The following is a 14,122-nucleotide window of genomic DNA, read 5'->3' on the forward strand; positions in this document are numbered from 1 at the left end:
TCGGTTATATCTATAAGAGATGATATTTTAATACCAATTGAGAATTCACATGCTATCAATAGTGAGCCTTACTTGCAAAACACATTTGTTGATCTGCCAACCATTCAATTTATGCTCAAGAAGTTACTATAGTTATACTTACGTAATACAACATTAGAATCAATACTAAGATATTTGTTCTGATTTACTTTTTTGAAAATATCTATCACAACATCTGAGGATATTAAAATTCATACACAAATACACACACACAAATACATATGTATACACTTTATAATGATATCCAACCATGAGAGATGAGATCACGGGAATTTATTACAATGTACATTTTAAATTTAGCATAGAAACCTTTGTAGTGATATAAAAATGTATAACAAACAACACTTGTATTCTAAGACATTTTTATGAGATACCTATGACATCCATGTAGTAGAAAATCACTCTCATTAGGACTATATATAGTTTGGTAAAAAAAAGGTTTAGTAAAGAGGGATAAAAGTTTGATATAAAATGTTTTTGTTTTTGTCGTGAGCCAAAATAAACTTGGACCGGCCCTGGGTGCTTCCGGCATCTAGGAACACCGACCTTCAACCAATGATAGCCGATCCAAACACGCCCAACTCAACGAGGAGGTTATCAATTTTCTATTGCTGAAGAGCTTATAAATGGTGGATTTGCTGAACACAAAGAAAGTCTCGATGGCAGAAGAGAAGTTTTGAACTTATCAATAGCGAGGGAAGGAAATCCATCATGTTTGTGGAGGATGATGAATCTATCGCTGGCTTTGCGAATCGAGTGCATTGCCAACAAGGCAACAATAACAACGCTCTTTGTAGAGATTTTCCAGAAGGATACGTCCAACTTTCTATGGAAGAGAGTTTGTCAAGAACGAGAAAAACATCAACTTCTTCCTTGGATTCACCCACTTCATCATGCACATCGGGAAGGATGCAATTGAGGCAGCAACTGTTACAAACATAGCGAATGACGTGCCAAAGAGGATGCCTATGCTACGATGATCTTCTCGTGGTCTAAACAAAATCATGTACACCAAGATGAGCTTGTGGACTTCACACACAACATCCCCATGGATTCAGATCCGGCACTCCCAACGGATGTCATTGCCATGCAGCCCAAAAAGAGCAATAAACCCGCTCTCTTTTAGTTAAGAATTTAAGAGTAAGATGTGTAAGTTGGCCTCAGACACGAGTGTGTGCTTGTTGTACTGCAATCAGCGTGGTTATTTATTAGTCTTGTCAATCCCTTCTTTTAGATTGACTCGGGCTCCGTTATTTTTCAGCATACAAAGAAGTGAACTTCTGCAATTGATTATAGGTGCACAACATCGGTATTTTTTTTAAACGGAGGCAAAAGCTTTGACTCATCCATTCATTAAGCAGAAGGTGCCCAGTTTTTAGGAGAAAATTGGGCGAAAACCAACAACAACGGTGCCAAAAGCACACCCACAGCCACACACATCGCCACAAGGGACACACCTAGCCATCCTGGCTACCGACAAAAGCTACAGAAGAAGCTCAAGTCGGCCTATGCCAAACAGATGGCCCTTCGAGGAGAGACCGGCAGCTTCGATTCTGAAGACGAGCCTCGGAGAGGGGATGCGCAAGAGAAGCGCCAAATAGGACCTTCATCGGACCGCCCCTTAAAGGTCATCGTACACTGCTCAGGGGCAGCTTCGACTTCACAACAAGAGGAGGTCACCACGAAGACATTCGGACACGCCGGAACGGAGCCGACTAACATGACCTTGCAGCAACCAAACCTTGGCAACCACCATCATCGTTGCCTCACAAGACTCCACTCGGAACACCTGCACCTCCGGTTGACCTCCTGCCAACCCAGAAGCCCTGTGTGCCTAGCCCGCCGGAGTGCGCGAAGGGGGTCACCAACTTCAAGACGACGCCCTCAAGAGGGGACACGATGAAGAATCGACGCCATCGTCCGATCCCGCAAGATCAAGGCTTTCACCCGAAGACGTGAACCCGAGGCAGCGAAGGTCGGAGAGCTCCACGACCGCCCCCCAAGAAGGACGGTGACATCCACAGACTTCGCGCCATCAGGCTTTCGCCCGTAGCAAACGAACAACCACACCCTCACGCGGCCGGACAACGAGACGAATACCGAAAAATGCTACCAGCCCGCAGTCCGCAAACACACCTCATGTGCAGAAGCGGCGCCACCGCCGCCACCACAAACAGACCAAGGAGCTCCGCTACCACCACCCGCACCACGCGGGGTTGAAGAGCCGAGTTGCACTGACCAAACTCACCAAGAAGAGCTCCGCGGGCGCCGCCAACCGCCACAGAGAGTGAGCTTTGACGGACGCCAACACGGGGGTCCAAGGCCGAGCCGTCGGCCGCAACAGCGCGAGCCCCCGGTCCAGCCACCATGCCGCCCTTGCGGCCACATCGGCTACCAACCACCAACAGCAGACCCGCAGGGCCACTGCCCTGCCATCCAGCACCGTGCCCTCCCCCTGCAGCATCACCGGTGAAGACCGGGAAGAAGGGCACCGCCTCAGCCCCGGCATCCACGGGCTAAGCCAGCGCGACCTAGGGCAATCCCGAGCAGGCCCGCCGGAGCCCATCTGGGCCCAAGCGCGCGCCGCCATGCCCCGCCTCGCCTACACCGCTGCACCACCGCCGCGCCCCACCCGCGCGCCACCACGACCTCATGCGGCGCCGCCAGCGCCCAGCCGCCCTGCCCCGCGCCCGACGAGCTCCCTCTCGCCAGGGGACGCGGGAGGGAAAGGAAACCGCCCCGCCGCCACCTTCCCCGAGGTGCGCGCGGCTTTTCCGGCCCCCTCCGGCGGCGGCAAAGCAGGGAGGAGAGGTGGAGGGGGGCTACATGCGGCGGCTAGGGCGACGCGGGGGAGGGGGTGCACAACATCGGTATGATTCAGAAGCAGCTAGCAGATGCGCTGAATTGCTATGATGAGGTGATAACAAAATACGGAAAACATCCTTGACCATGACTATTATAATCTGACCTCCTATCCCTAAAATCAGCACCTAATGCAGCAAGATCTTTTGTGACCGCGTGCTTAACTCCCTGACAGATTCTCTTGCTGCACCCTGAAATGCACCCTGACGAACAAATGGAGCTGGGAACTAGATGGCGACCACAACATGCTCCTCTTGCTGCCAACGGAGTTATCATCTCAGTAGAAGTGCCAGCTGGGATCATCGCCGTGTGTGTACTGTCGCTTGACCGGGCAGGTGAAGACCGGCATGCATGCACCTCATCGGACATCTGCTTCAGGTGTGCCACGGGGCTCGTGCACAACTGCCGGAGCAGCTACCCGTGGTGTCCGCGACCACAGTCTGCATATACGGATTTTCATGGGCATGAAGTACAAAACCTGGACGACTGTCCCGTTGTCCTTGCCGGCGGCTGCGTATAGGAGTAGCTAGTCCTTGCTGCAAACAACTCCATTGCTGCAGCGGCTGGAGGAGGTCGATCTGAGAGCTGATGCTCCGCTGGAACTCGGAAGTAGGTGCCAGTGTTCAAGTCCAACACACGCCGCGCGCAAGAAGCACAAGAGGAGGGTCCGAGCGTGTGTCGGCGCGCCCCATGCACACGCCACGCCGTAAGCATTCCCATCGCGGAAGACCGAAATAGTTGCATGACTTGTTCAGTCAAAATGCAGAACTAGAATAAGTTACCAATATGTAGAAGCCAGTAGAAACCTTCTACAAGTACTACAAAACAACACCAGATTTTTTTTTAGATGAAAGGCCAAAGGCCCGACGTTAAATTAATAACGCCCTCAACGGCGACAAGGTACAAAGAGCTGAACCCAGCTTACAACACACACCCACACACCCACACGAAATGCCAAAAAGGCTACAGCCGGGAACTCGGACGACGATCACGACCCTTACGAAGCCTACGAAGACTCGGAGAAGACACCGGACATCAACAGTGTCGGGCCGGAGCTCACCCTAGAGAGAGCTATCGAACACGCACGCCGTCAACAGAGCTCCCCGCCGCGGGCAGCGCCACCAGTGGCCGACCACCACTGTGCATCGACCACCGCCGTTCGAACCCCAACACGCAGCACCATGGAAACTCGACGAGGAGGCAGGGCAGGACGCAAGCTTTGCCGAAGGTCGCCAAGCGAAGAGCCAACGCCATCCGAAGAAACATAGTAAGCTCCAAGACGATGTCTTCAAGAAGAACACGACACGAGAGCGCCGTCACCGCACGATCCGCAGATCTAAGATTTTCACCCGAAGCCCCATGCTCGTCGAATACCTCGCCTCAGCCACACCACCAACGGAGAGCCGCACACTGTGAACTCCAAGGCGCGGTGTCTTCAAGAAGATCACGACACAAGAGTGCCGCCACCGCCCGATCCGAGGATCTTGGGCTTTCACCCGGAGCACGTAGAAGGACAAGGAGAAGCCTCACCAACGCCTTCAAGAAGGGAGCGGCGTCCGCGGACGTCGCCGTCGTGGCCCAAGCGGGCAAGGGTTTCCCGTCGACGGCAAACACTCCCCGCCTTCTACACAGGAAATCGAACGAACGATCGACCCGCTGCCACTGCATGCTGCTCGCCGGCCACCACATCGCCCCCGCAACCATGGTTTCCAGCCAGCACCTGAGCCATTGGCACGCCCGCAAACCAAGATGGCTCCCACCGACCAGGGCCGCCGCCCCGGCGCCCAAACTCTGCTCGCCGCTGACCTGAGGAAGACGGGAAACCACCACAAAGAGCACGGACCTGCGGACACGCGACGGCAAGCACCAGGCACCACCACGAGAGAGGGCGCAGCGGGATCAACGCCCCACGGCCCCCATGGCCGTAGAACCGCCGCATCCGGATCCGGGGCTAACGGGAGATCACGGCCTGGCCCAGGGCCCCTGCCCCGGCCCGAGCACGCGGTGGCCAGCCGGCCGCTGCCCTTGCCCGTCCAGTTCCCCGCCGCCCTCCTCAAGAACGGCGCCGCTGCCGACCCGACAAGCCGCCGAATCCCCGCCCCGAGCGCCGCCTCCCGTCACCTGCTGCCAGGAGCAGGCAGAGCTCGCGCCGCTCGCCGCTGCGGACGCTCCAGAGGGAGCCGCCACCGCGAGGAGCACGCCCGAGACCTTGGAGTCTCCGCGCCGCCGCCGAACGGCCCGCGCCCCGACGCCCTCCGCCCGGCGCCGTGCCCCCACCGGCCGCCACGGCCGCGTGCCGCCGCCACCACGTGAGGGAGAGGAGGTGCCCCGCCGCCGCCGGCGCCGCCCGAGCTTCGCTCAGGTTGCGCCCCTTGGCGGCGGCGAAGCGGGAGACGAACCTGGGGAGGGGGTGGCGGCGCGGCTGGTTAGGGTTTCGCCCGCGCGCCCACGGGAGCGCGAGGACGAAACGTTCCATCCCAAAAACAACACCAGATTAACGAAAAGATACAAGAAGAAAACTATGTCTCTCATATGGCACGCCACTTAGACCTGACGCCTAGGTCTCACTCCACAAAATGCTCATTATAAAGTCTCAGATCCGGTGAAGTTGGCACAAAGCTGACTAAACGGGTAACCGGAAAGAATTCTCGATAAATTGGGTAATTGATGTCACAAATGTAAAAGTGGAGGGTAAAAAATGGAATTAACTCATTGTAATACTTCAAATATGAATCACTAATAAAGCTCACCATGTTCTCCAAAAAAGAAGTACACCAAAGTATTCATCTATGAACAAAACAAACTGGGCCACAGCCAACCAGCTCGCCAATGCTTAGTCAGTCCTCTCCTGGAGTCCTGGTATGTCTTGCTGTCAATACTTCCATCTCCATCTTGGCAATACTGTTTTTTTAGATGTTGTCAATACTGTTTGTTTGCTCCTACTTGCCGGAGTTGCATTCGCATCCGTTAACTGCCGAACAAATGCCAAATCTTCATTGCCGATTACACCAAGGAGACAGAGTCTTCTGACACGAGTCTGTGATCTTTTTGATCCTGTCTCGCTGCAGTGGGATTAACAGCTTTTGCATAACACATTCTGGGATATTGATGCCAAGGTAATTCTCACCGATTAGGGAAGATTTCGAGGATTTTATGCATGTCAGTATGATAAGGGCCAATTCTCTGTTAAATCAGCATATAAATTGTATGTCCGAAGACGAGATGGTTCACAAGCTTCATCATCGAATGGTTCAGATAGCGACCAGTTCTGGAAAGCAATTTGGAAACTGCCATGTCTACCGAAAATACAACAATTTGTGTGGCGTTTTGTTCACAATGGTTTACGTCTAATGACATGTTATTAAGAGGAGAGGAATGTATTGTGACACGAGATGTGTATGCTGTAGAAGGCTAGATGAGGATAAGGCACATCTGTTTTTCAAGTGTAAGAAGATGAAAAAAGAATGGGAAAGACTAGAGATGGAAACAATACGAGAGTGTTCGTGTCAGTGTCAATCTGCACACGCAATGATAGAGGAGCTTCCATTGCTGACAGAAAATGAAAAATGCAAGGTGTGTTGCTCAATATGGCGTTGGTGGACGCGGCGAAACAAAATAAACGCAAAAGAACCTGCAATATAGTTGGATGCTTTGCATGCAGAGGTTCTTTAATAGGCGCGAGAGTCAGCACAATATTGTACGATACATAGAGCTAGCCAACAGAAAAAAGAGGTACAGGCTTGGACTGCTCCCTCGAACGGCTGTTTGAAGATCAATTATGACGAGTCTTATATATCTGAAACGAGGCATGGTGGATAGGGTTTCGTTGTGAGGGATGAGAATGGAGATGTTAGAGCGGCAGGAGCTGGTCGGATGGCTGCGGTGAGTGCACCAAAAGTCCAAAACATGCGGAAGCTGAATCATATAGTCAGGCAGTTCAGTTGGCTGCTAGCTGGGGTATGACAGAGATACTCATCGAAGCTGACTCGGCTAATCTGATCAAGGCTGTGCAATCTGTGGAATTTGACCTGGCACCTGAAGGTGTGATTTACCGCGATATTAGATCATTTCTTCGGTTAAATTTTTCTAAAGTTTTTTTTTTGAGATGTAAATTTTTCTAAAGTTACTTGTTCTTCATGCATTCCATCCATCAGCTAGCCTCATCTCTCCTGACTGAACGCCACATACATGTTGTATTGTGATCCAAATTCATATACTAAAGGGAGGCTAACTTCTGACGAGCGGAGCGAGGCCCGTCGCCGGAGGCTTGGTACGGTACGGATCGTTGGCACCGCCTATATATACATCTTGTAAGCCGCCGGCTAGGGTTTATCGAGTTATAAGATAACCCACGGCGTTTGTAAACACCTCCCGATATAGTGAAGTTTTGCTGGCTGGCGCCCGTGGTTTTTCTCCTTCTGTGTTGGAAGGGGTTTTCCACGTTAAATCTTGTGTCCCCTGCGTGTGTTCTTGTTTCGTTCTTCGTTATTTGCTTGTCGCTTTTATAACAATACAAAACACTCCCGGCCCGTAAATTGCTTGGGCCATTAGATCGCTGGCTTGTTGGGCCTCGCTTACTCGAAACTCTCTCAAACAAACAAACAAAACATAGCTTAGATTTCCCTTAGATGGGTATCCATTTGCCAATTCTAGCAGACCACGATTTGTATTCCAGCTGCGTGAGCTTATACTCCTTCATTTTATGATTCGACAAATCTACAGTTCGGTAAATCCAAAGAACAGAGAGAAATCATTCTTCTTTGTCAAAAGCTTAAAATATTTTCTCTGCAAATGTTTTTTCTTTGCAAGGTCTTGCCCCATTGGAAGACTCGGTGGGGAGAGATAAAGACGATAAATTAGTGGACTTCATTCATGATTCTAACAGGTGTTTTGAACCATTTTCCCCAATTACAATGAGATGTACTAGTTGCTACTCCCTCCGGTCCATATTAATGAACTCAACTTTATCTCAATTTCCATGTATTTAGTTATATTTTTAGACTAGATGCATGCAAATCTAGACAAAGTTGAGTCCATTAATATAGACCGGAGGGAGTAATTTCTATGTTACTTTTTTTTTTGTTTCATGTTCCTTTTTTTTTTGCACCGAGGAGTTGTACAACAGATTCATCCATTTTGATTTCTCGAATATTCAACACTATAGTGGTGTTCTTTTTTATTTGACAGTGTTTTGGTCCCCCACATGCAATCAACCGAGAAGTTAAGAGGAGCATAATCGAAGCATCATATTGTGTTGCAAAATATATATATATATATATATATATATATATATATATATATAGAGACGCGCTATTTGACTCCCTGGGGGCAGAATATTATTCTGCACCCAGGCTTCCGTTCCGAGCCGCGCCTTGCGCAGCCAGCGAGCCCGCCCGGGCCAAACTCCTGGCGTCGTAAGAAAGTTGCATGTGACATAATAAACTCTCGGCCCGCACGCTTATGCTCTCACACAGCATGATATGCGACGTAAAGTTTTGACGGAGCTAGTTCCAAAGGCGCATGTGAGGTAAGAAAATGTAGGGCCAACGTAAGAGAATTAGAGGAAGCCAAGCCACCGGTAGCTCCATGGGCCAACAACATATAAAATAAGGCTATCTTATGCTCCTTATCCTATTCACCTCCAAGCAAAATCACGTTCGATCGAATATTACGATTCATGAGAAAAAATCGCACTTACCATTCATGGATGTTCGTGTGATACAAGATGCCATTATTATGTGATCTTGATGGCATCTTGATTTCTTAAATAACAAAAAGCATGATACCAAATTTTGTTCTTGCATCATACTCCCTCTGGTCTCTTTTAATTGACTCGGATTTAGCACAACTTTATACTAAATCTGAGTCAATTAAATAGGACCGGAGGGAGTACTAGAAAAATATGCCCGTGTTATGCCACTGAAACACAATATTGAACATCTCACGGTTTGAAATTTAACATACATATTGGTACAACTATCACACAAAACAAGTCACAAAACCCACCTGCGACGCTGAAACACTCCCTATGTGACAACCCATCGACATCATGGCCGAACCACCAAGATGCCCATCTTTATTCCATCGTAGATGTAATGCCATCTTTTGTTTGGCTTCTAATTGATAAACTGTTATCAATCTACTTGCATACTTTTTTTGAAGTGAAATCCCAGGGAACACCCCTTGCATCCGAAAAAATGAAGAGAGCATCGCCGCCATATACATGAAGGAGACTCCAGCGACAGGGGCAGGAAATCCTGTAATAAAGCGGGTTATGTTGGTTAAAAATTTGCAATGAACATGAACTGCTGGCGAATCAGCCTCAATAGTTCTAGGTAATAAAAAACTGCAACTTTGCCGGTACGTATACCTAACATACTTACACAATTTGTATGAGAAAATAATAGACTTCCGAGTTCATATGAGAAAACTATGTATGACAGGGATGAATTTAAAAGTAAAATTTGTTAGCAGATCAATCTTGAAAATATTGAGGTCATTCAGATCGCAGAGAAAGCTAGAACATGAATTAATAGGTACTGAGGGGTTCCAAGAAAAACATGTACATGACTCTCCAAAATGTAAATTTTAAAGAGGTGGTGCAGCTTGTTCGGTTTAAGCTGGGGCATGTCCAAGTACATCTGGTGACTGCCCAAGATGCAGTGCAATATGAAACTACTCAAAATGGCTGAATACTTGTAGAACTTCCAGCAAGCATTGAGCTATGCTATCAAGCTTTTCAGCAAGGGCAGGAAGACACCAATGCCCTGAAGTCTGTGATTCTGTCAAGTTGAAAAACCAGGGGTAAGGGCACAACTTGTCTCGATCAAAATTTACTTGGTGGCCAACATGTGAGCTTTTGGGATTCCTCCCACTAATATGTCAAGTTTTCAGTGCCATGTATGAGAAATTAAAAGGGCGCAGGAAGTGGACACAGAATCAACATCTTACACCATCCGTGAATTTGTATCAAAAGAAAATGCAGAATCTTACCTTGGTCTGGAGACCTTTAAAGAAGCTACCCGAGACAAATATTACTCAACGGGCGAAAACTACGAGGAGTCTTATGGCTGTCCAACTGCCCTGCTGCATCTGCATTAACTAGCGGATGGAGAGCAGATCCAGAGTCCATACCAAGAATTGTATCTCATGTAACGTTTGAAATGATCTTGTTGATGGGTTCATCTTCCTCCTCAACAGAAGCTATAGCTGAAAAAACAAACAGTACGAGCGGTGTTCAAGACAATTTTATGCTCGCAAGTCAATTACATGCAACGTCTATCATTCAGACAATGGAGGACGCCCGATATGAATGAACAGTCAAAAAATCTGTTATAAAATATTACTCTTAGTTTGAGGGTATATTAACCAAAAAAAAAATCAACCAAAACTGAAAGGTTGGGCGAGGGTGAGTACTCAGTCCACCTCATTGCAATTCAAATAACTGTACTTGAATTTGCAACTACATGAATATCTTGGTAGTAGCAACTAAAACAACAAAATTACATGATGTATTGCATCTGAAATGAAGATGGGCTAGGAAACTAGATGTTTGCGAGCGTTCCATACCAATATGGCCTTACTATTGAGGATGGAATGCAGCCAGGGTCACGGACTCTGTGGCCTATGTGGTGGATGCGAGTCTTTGAGGTGGATGTGATAGCCTAATTTTTGCGTCAAGTAATATCACTTTTGCATAATATTAGCTCAACGATCACGTTATATCTGTTTAGAAGAAAGGTCCTATTTCAAAATCAAATTGAATACTAATGAGACCAAGTGGACGAATTTAAGATGAATCCAATCACCCAACTCATCCCTCACAAACACAAGGCAGACTTTAAACCCGAAGCATAAAAAAAGTCTCTAATCCCGAGACCCATCTGATTCTTCCTAAACTACAGAAAGGGTAAATTATGTATCACATTTAGCAGTTTTCTTTTTCAGGCATCAACACAGCTGGGATCTGCAGTGAGATATTAGAACATATCTCGTGTGGTAATTGAGTGAACATGCCCAAATGCTTTCACCATGTATCAAGAGGCAAACGCCATTTTTAATTGGTATAAATCCAACTTGAATTTGTAGCTCCGTAAACATCAGGTCGATGTGGTAACTTATAAAAAAATGTGATACATACCATCTGGCTGGAACAGAGATTTGGAGTCCGCACTCGAAACTACACATGAATTGAATCTTCTTTCAGCTATGTTCGGCCAATTGATCTAACCAAAAACAGAACACAAGGGTACTTGCAACTGGATCTACCTACCAGATAACTCACTCTTGCAGCCACTGCTTGCAGCTATGTCAACCGCACAACTAAAGTAACTTTCTTAGTACTGATTCACTATATCAAAGAATTGGATGAAAAACCAAGATGGAAAAAAATCTACGTCATGGTCATTCACAATCCAGACTGCTCGCACAGACAAAATAATTATTCAGGCCTAACCTTTGGGGGAAATCTTGAGATCAGGGATCTTGGATGAGAACTGCAGGCTGGGGGAGCGCTCAGGTACGGAGGCAGATGTGATGCCATATTCGATTCCACCGGGCCTCAGAGGCATGCGAGCCACTGCTTTTCCAGCCGGCGGCGTTGGTTCCAGGCGTGGTGTGGACTCCCTCTCCGCCCACGCGAATCCGCTCACGCCGACTCACAGAACAACGCTGCCACCCGCCGAGATGTTGGGGACGAGGCCACCCACAGGCCCAGGCCGCGCAAGCAACCTGTTGCCGTCGGGGACAAGGCCACCCACAGCCGCGCACGCCGCAGAGGCGGCCCGCACAGCCTCCCGCAGCGACGCGCATCGGGCGAGGCCGCCCGCTTGCCCCGAAACTGTCGATAGTTGCAGCCGCTCGCCGCAAGTCGCAACCGCCGGTGCAGCCGCTCTCCGCCTGCCTCAATCGCCGGTGAAGCTGCAAATCCCCAGACGGCAATCACCAGTGCTGCCGCTCGCCGAAATTCCAGAACCGCCGGCCGCACACGATGCTCTCGATTAGACTGGGCTAGCTCGTAAAAGCGAACAGAAGTGGGGGAATAACCGTCGACGTAAAAAGGAACAAAAGAAATTACATCACCTGGTGGCCGCATCGGGTGCGACGGAGTCGGTGGGCTTGGCGCGTCAAATCGACCCGGGTGCAGAATTACTTATTCTGCACCTAGGGTGTTTAATAGAGTTTCCCTATATATATATATATATATATATATATATATATATATTTACCATGTGCAAAAAAAACCTTTTCACAACCTTTTTTTTTGTTAATATATGAATAATTCTTAGAAATAGTATCATGGAAGGTCGTATAACACATAAACATTACATGTATTGTACGGAAACCTAATTAACACAAAGTCATCTCCGCAAAAAAGATTGTCCCATGGTGCTCAGGGTAAGACATTAGAACCGGTGTAAATATCTAACTTCGCCCATCGAGGCAAGAAGAAAACAAATCATCGACCAAAACATTGAAAGGAGTGCCATGTGTTGCATGTCAAGCTTTAAACGTGCATCCGCCTCGTAGCCCCTGCCCAATAGAGTGTCCCACCTGACCCGCATGAGAGATCCGGCGCAGGGACATCACCTAATAAAGAAAAAAAAATCACGATCCCACGTCAATCTCACCCTGAGGTTCGGTGGTGAATTTATTTGTTCGGCAAGAGGCTCGGTCAGTAAGTTTGGATCAAAGACCTGATCTATATGATGAAGAACTTCTCCCGAACTTTATTACCGGTGTAACCAAATGATCGTACGAGACTCTACAAGATGAACTAGACGAGATCTACAAATCTAGGGTTTATGTCTACATATATGGAGACTACGGCGGCGACTTGGCTTACATGTTGTCTGGACGAATGATCTTCAATATATATAGGCGTCAGTGGTAGGTGTCTCCATGTTGCACTCTAGGTCTTGAAAGTCTTGTACGTCATGTTGATCTTGCTGTCTTCCTTTGATGTACGTCTGGTCTAGGAATTATGTTTTTAATCGATAGATAGGTTCTTATGTTTAGGTCAGTAATCTTGCACATTGATCTATCAAATCATATCTCTGGAGGACTAGACTTTCAGTGATATTGTGTCCCTTCAGTGGAGAGATCTGGAGGTATTCTCGTTGGTATTAACACTGATACTCTTTCGGTTCAAAATATAGTTACTGGGGATAGATGTGTCAAATTGTATGTTACTTCTAAGAATGATAATTTTAACTGGGTTTTAGTTGCGGTATATGGGGCTGCTCAAGACTAGCAGAAGCCGAAGTTTTTAGCTGAACTGGTAAGGATATGTGAGGATGAGCATCTGACTATGATTGTTGGAGGAGATTTCAACATTATTAGACGAAAAGAGGAGAAAAACAATGAAATTTTTAATGCGCGTTGGCCTTTTATTTTTAATGCGATCATTGAAAGTTTAGAACTTAGAGAGTTAACGCTCAGGGGGCGCCAATATACCTGGGCTAATCGAAGAGATTCACTTATGAAAAATTAGATAGAATCCTTGGTAGTGTCGAATGTGAGCAAAAATTCCCGTTGGCGTCAGTTAGAGCATTAGCAAGATCCGGCTCTTATCATACACCACTGCTTTTAGACTCAGGAGACCAGGCTTTTATTGTTAATAAAGCAAATTTTTCTTTTGAGCTAGCTTGGTTGAAAATAGATGGTTTTTTTTTTTGAAATGGTAGCACGCGAGTGGGCTTCTATTTCAGTTGGGGGTAATGCAATGGAAATTTGGCAAAATAAGATTCGTCACCTGAGACAATATCTTCGTGGTTGGGCACGTAATTTAGGAGGACAATATAAAATTGAAAAAGATAGGATCTTAAATATTGTTGAGATCCTTGATTGCAAAACGGAAACAGTCCCGTTAGATGCTCAAGAGAGACATACCATGCATAAGGCAAATGATGATTTAGCTAAGCTACGTCGTGACAAGGAGTCTAAGTGGGCTCAGCGTGCAAAAGTAAAACATGTTCAGCAAGGTGGTGATAATACTAAATAATTTCACTTAATTGCAAATGGTAAACATCGTCAAAAAATAATTTTCCAATTAGAACAAGAGGAAGGAACAATTTTGGGTCAGGAAAATTTGAAACATTATATCTCTGAGTATTACGAAAAATCTTTTTGTACCTCCACCACGTAATTCTTGTGTTATGGTCGAATCGATGAATCATGATATAAAGAAAATTTCTGCTAAGAAAAATATGATTTTGATTGC

The 14,122-nt window shown here is 47.2% G+C and overlaps 1 long non-coding RNA gene across 1 annotated transcript; it reads right to left on the reverse strand.

Annotated features, from left to right (window-relative positions):
* Window positions 1-8,821: 8,821 nt before the first annotated feature.
* On the reverse strand, window positions 8,822-11,545 carry LOC124654892. Its single transcript, XR_006988506.1, has 3 exons — window positions 11,357-11,545; window positions 9,895-10,110; window positions 8,822-9,158 (listed from the first exon to the last, which is right to left on the reverse strand). It is a non-coding gene; the product is annotated as an uncharacterized LOC124654892 (long non-coding RNA).
* Between the last annotated feature and the right edge of the window lie 2,577 nt (window positions 11,546-14,122).

This window comes from Lolium rigidum, chromosome 5, assembly GCF_022539505.1.
Source record: "Lolium rigidum isolate FL_2022 chromosome 5, APGP_CSIRO_Lrig_0.1, whole genome shotgun sequence".
NCBI classification, from domain to species: domain Eukaryota; kingdom Viridiplantae; phylum Streptophyta; class Magnoliopsida; order Poales; family Poaceae; genus Lolium; species Lolium rigidum.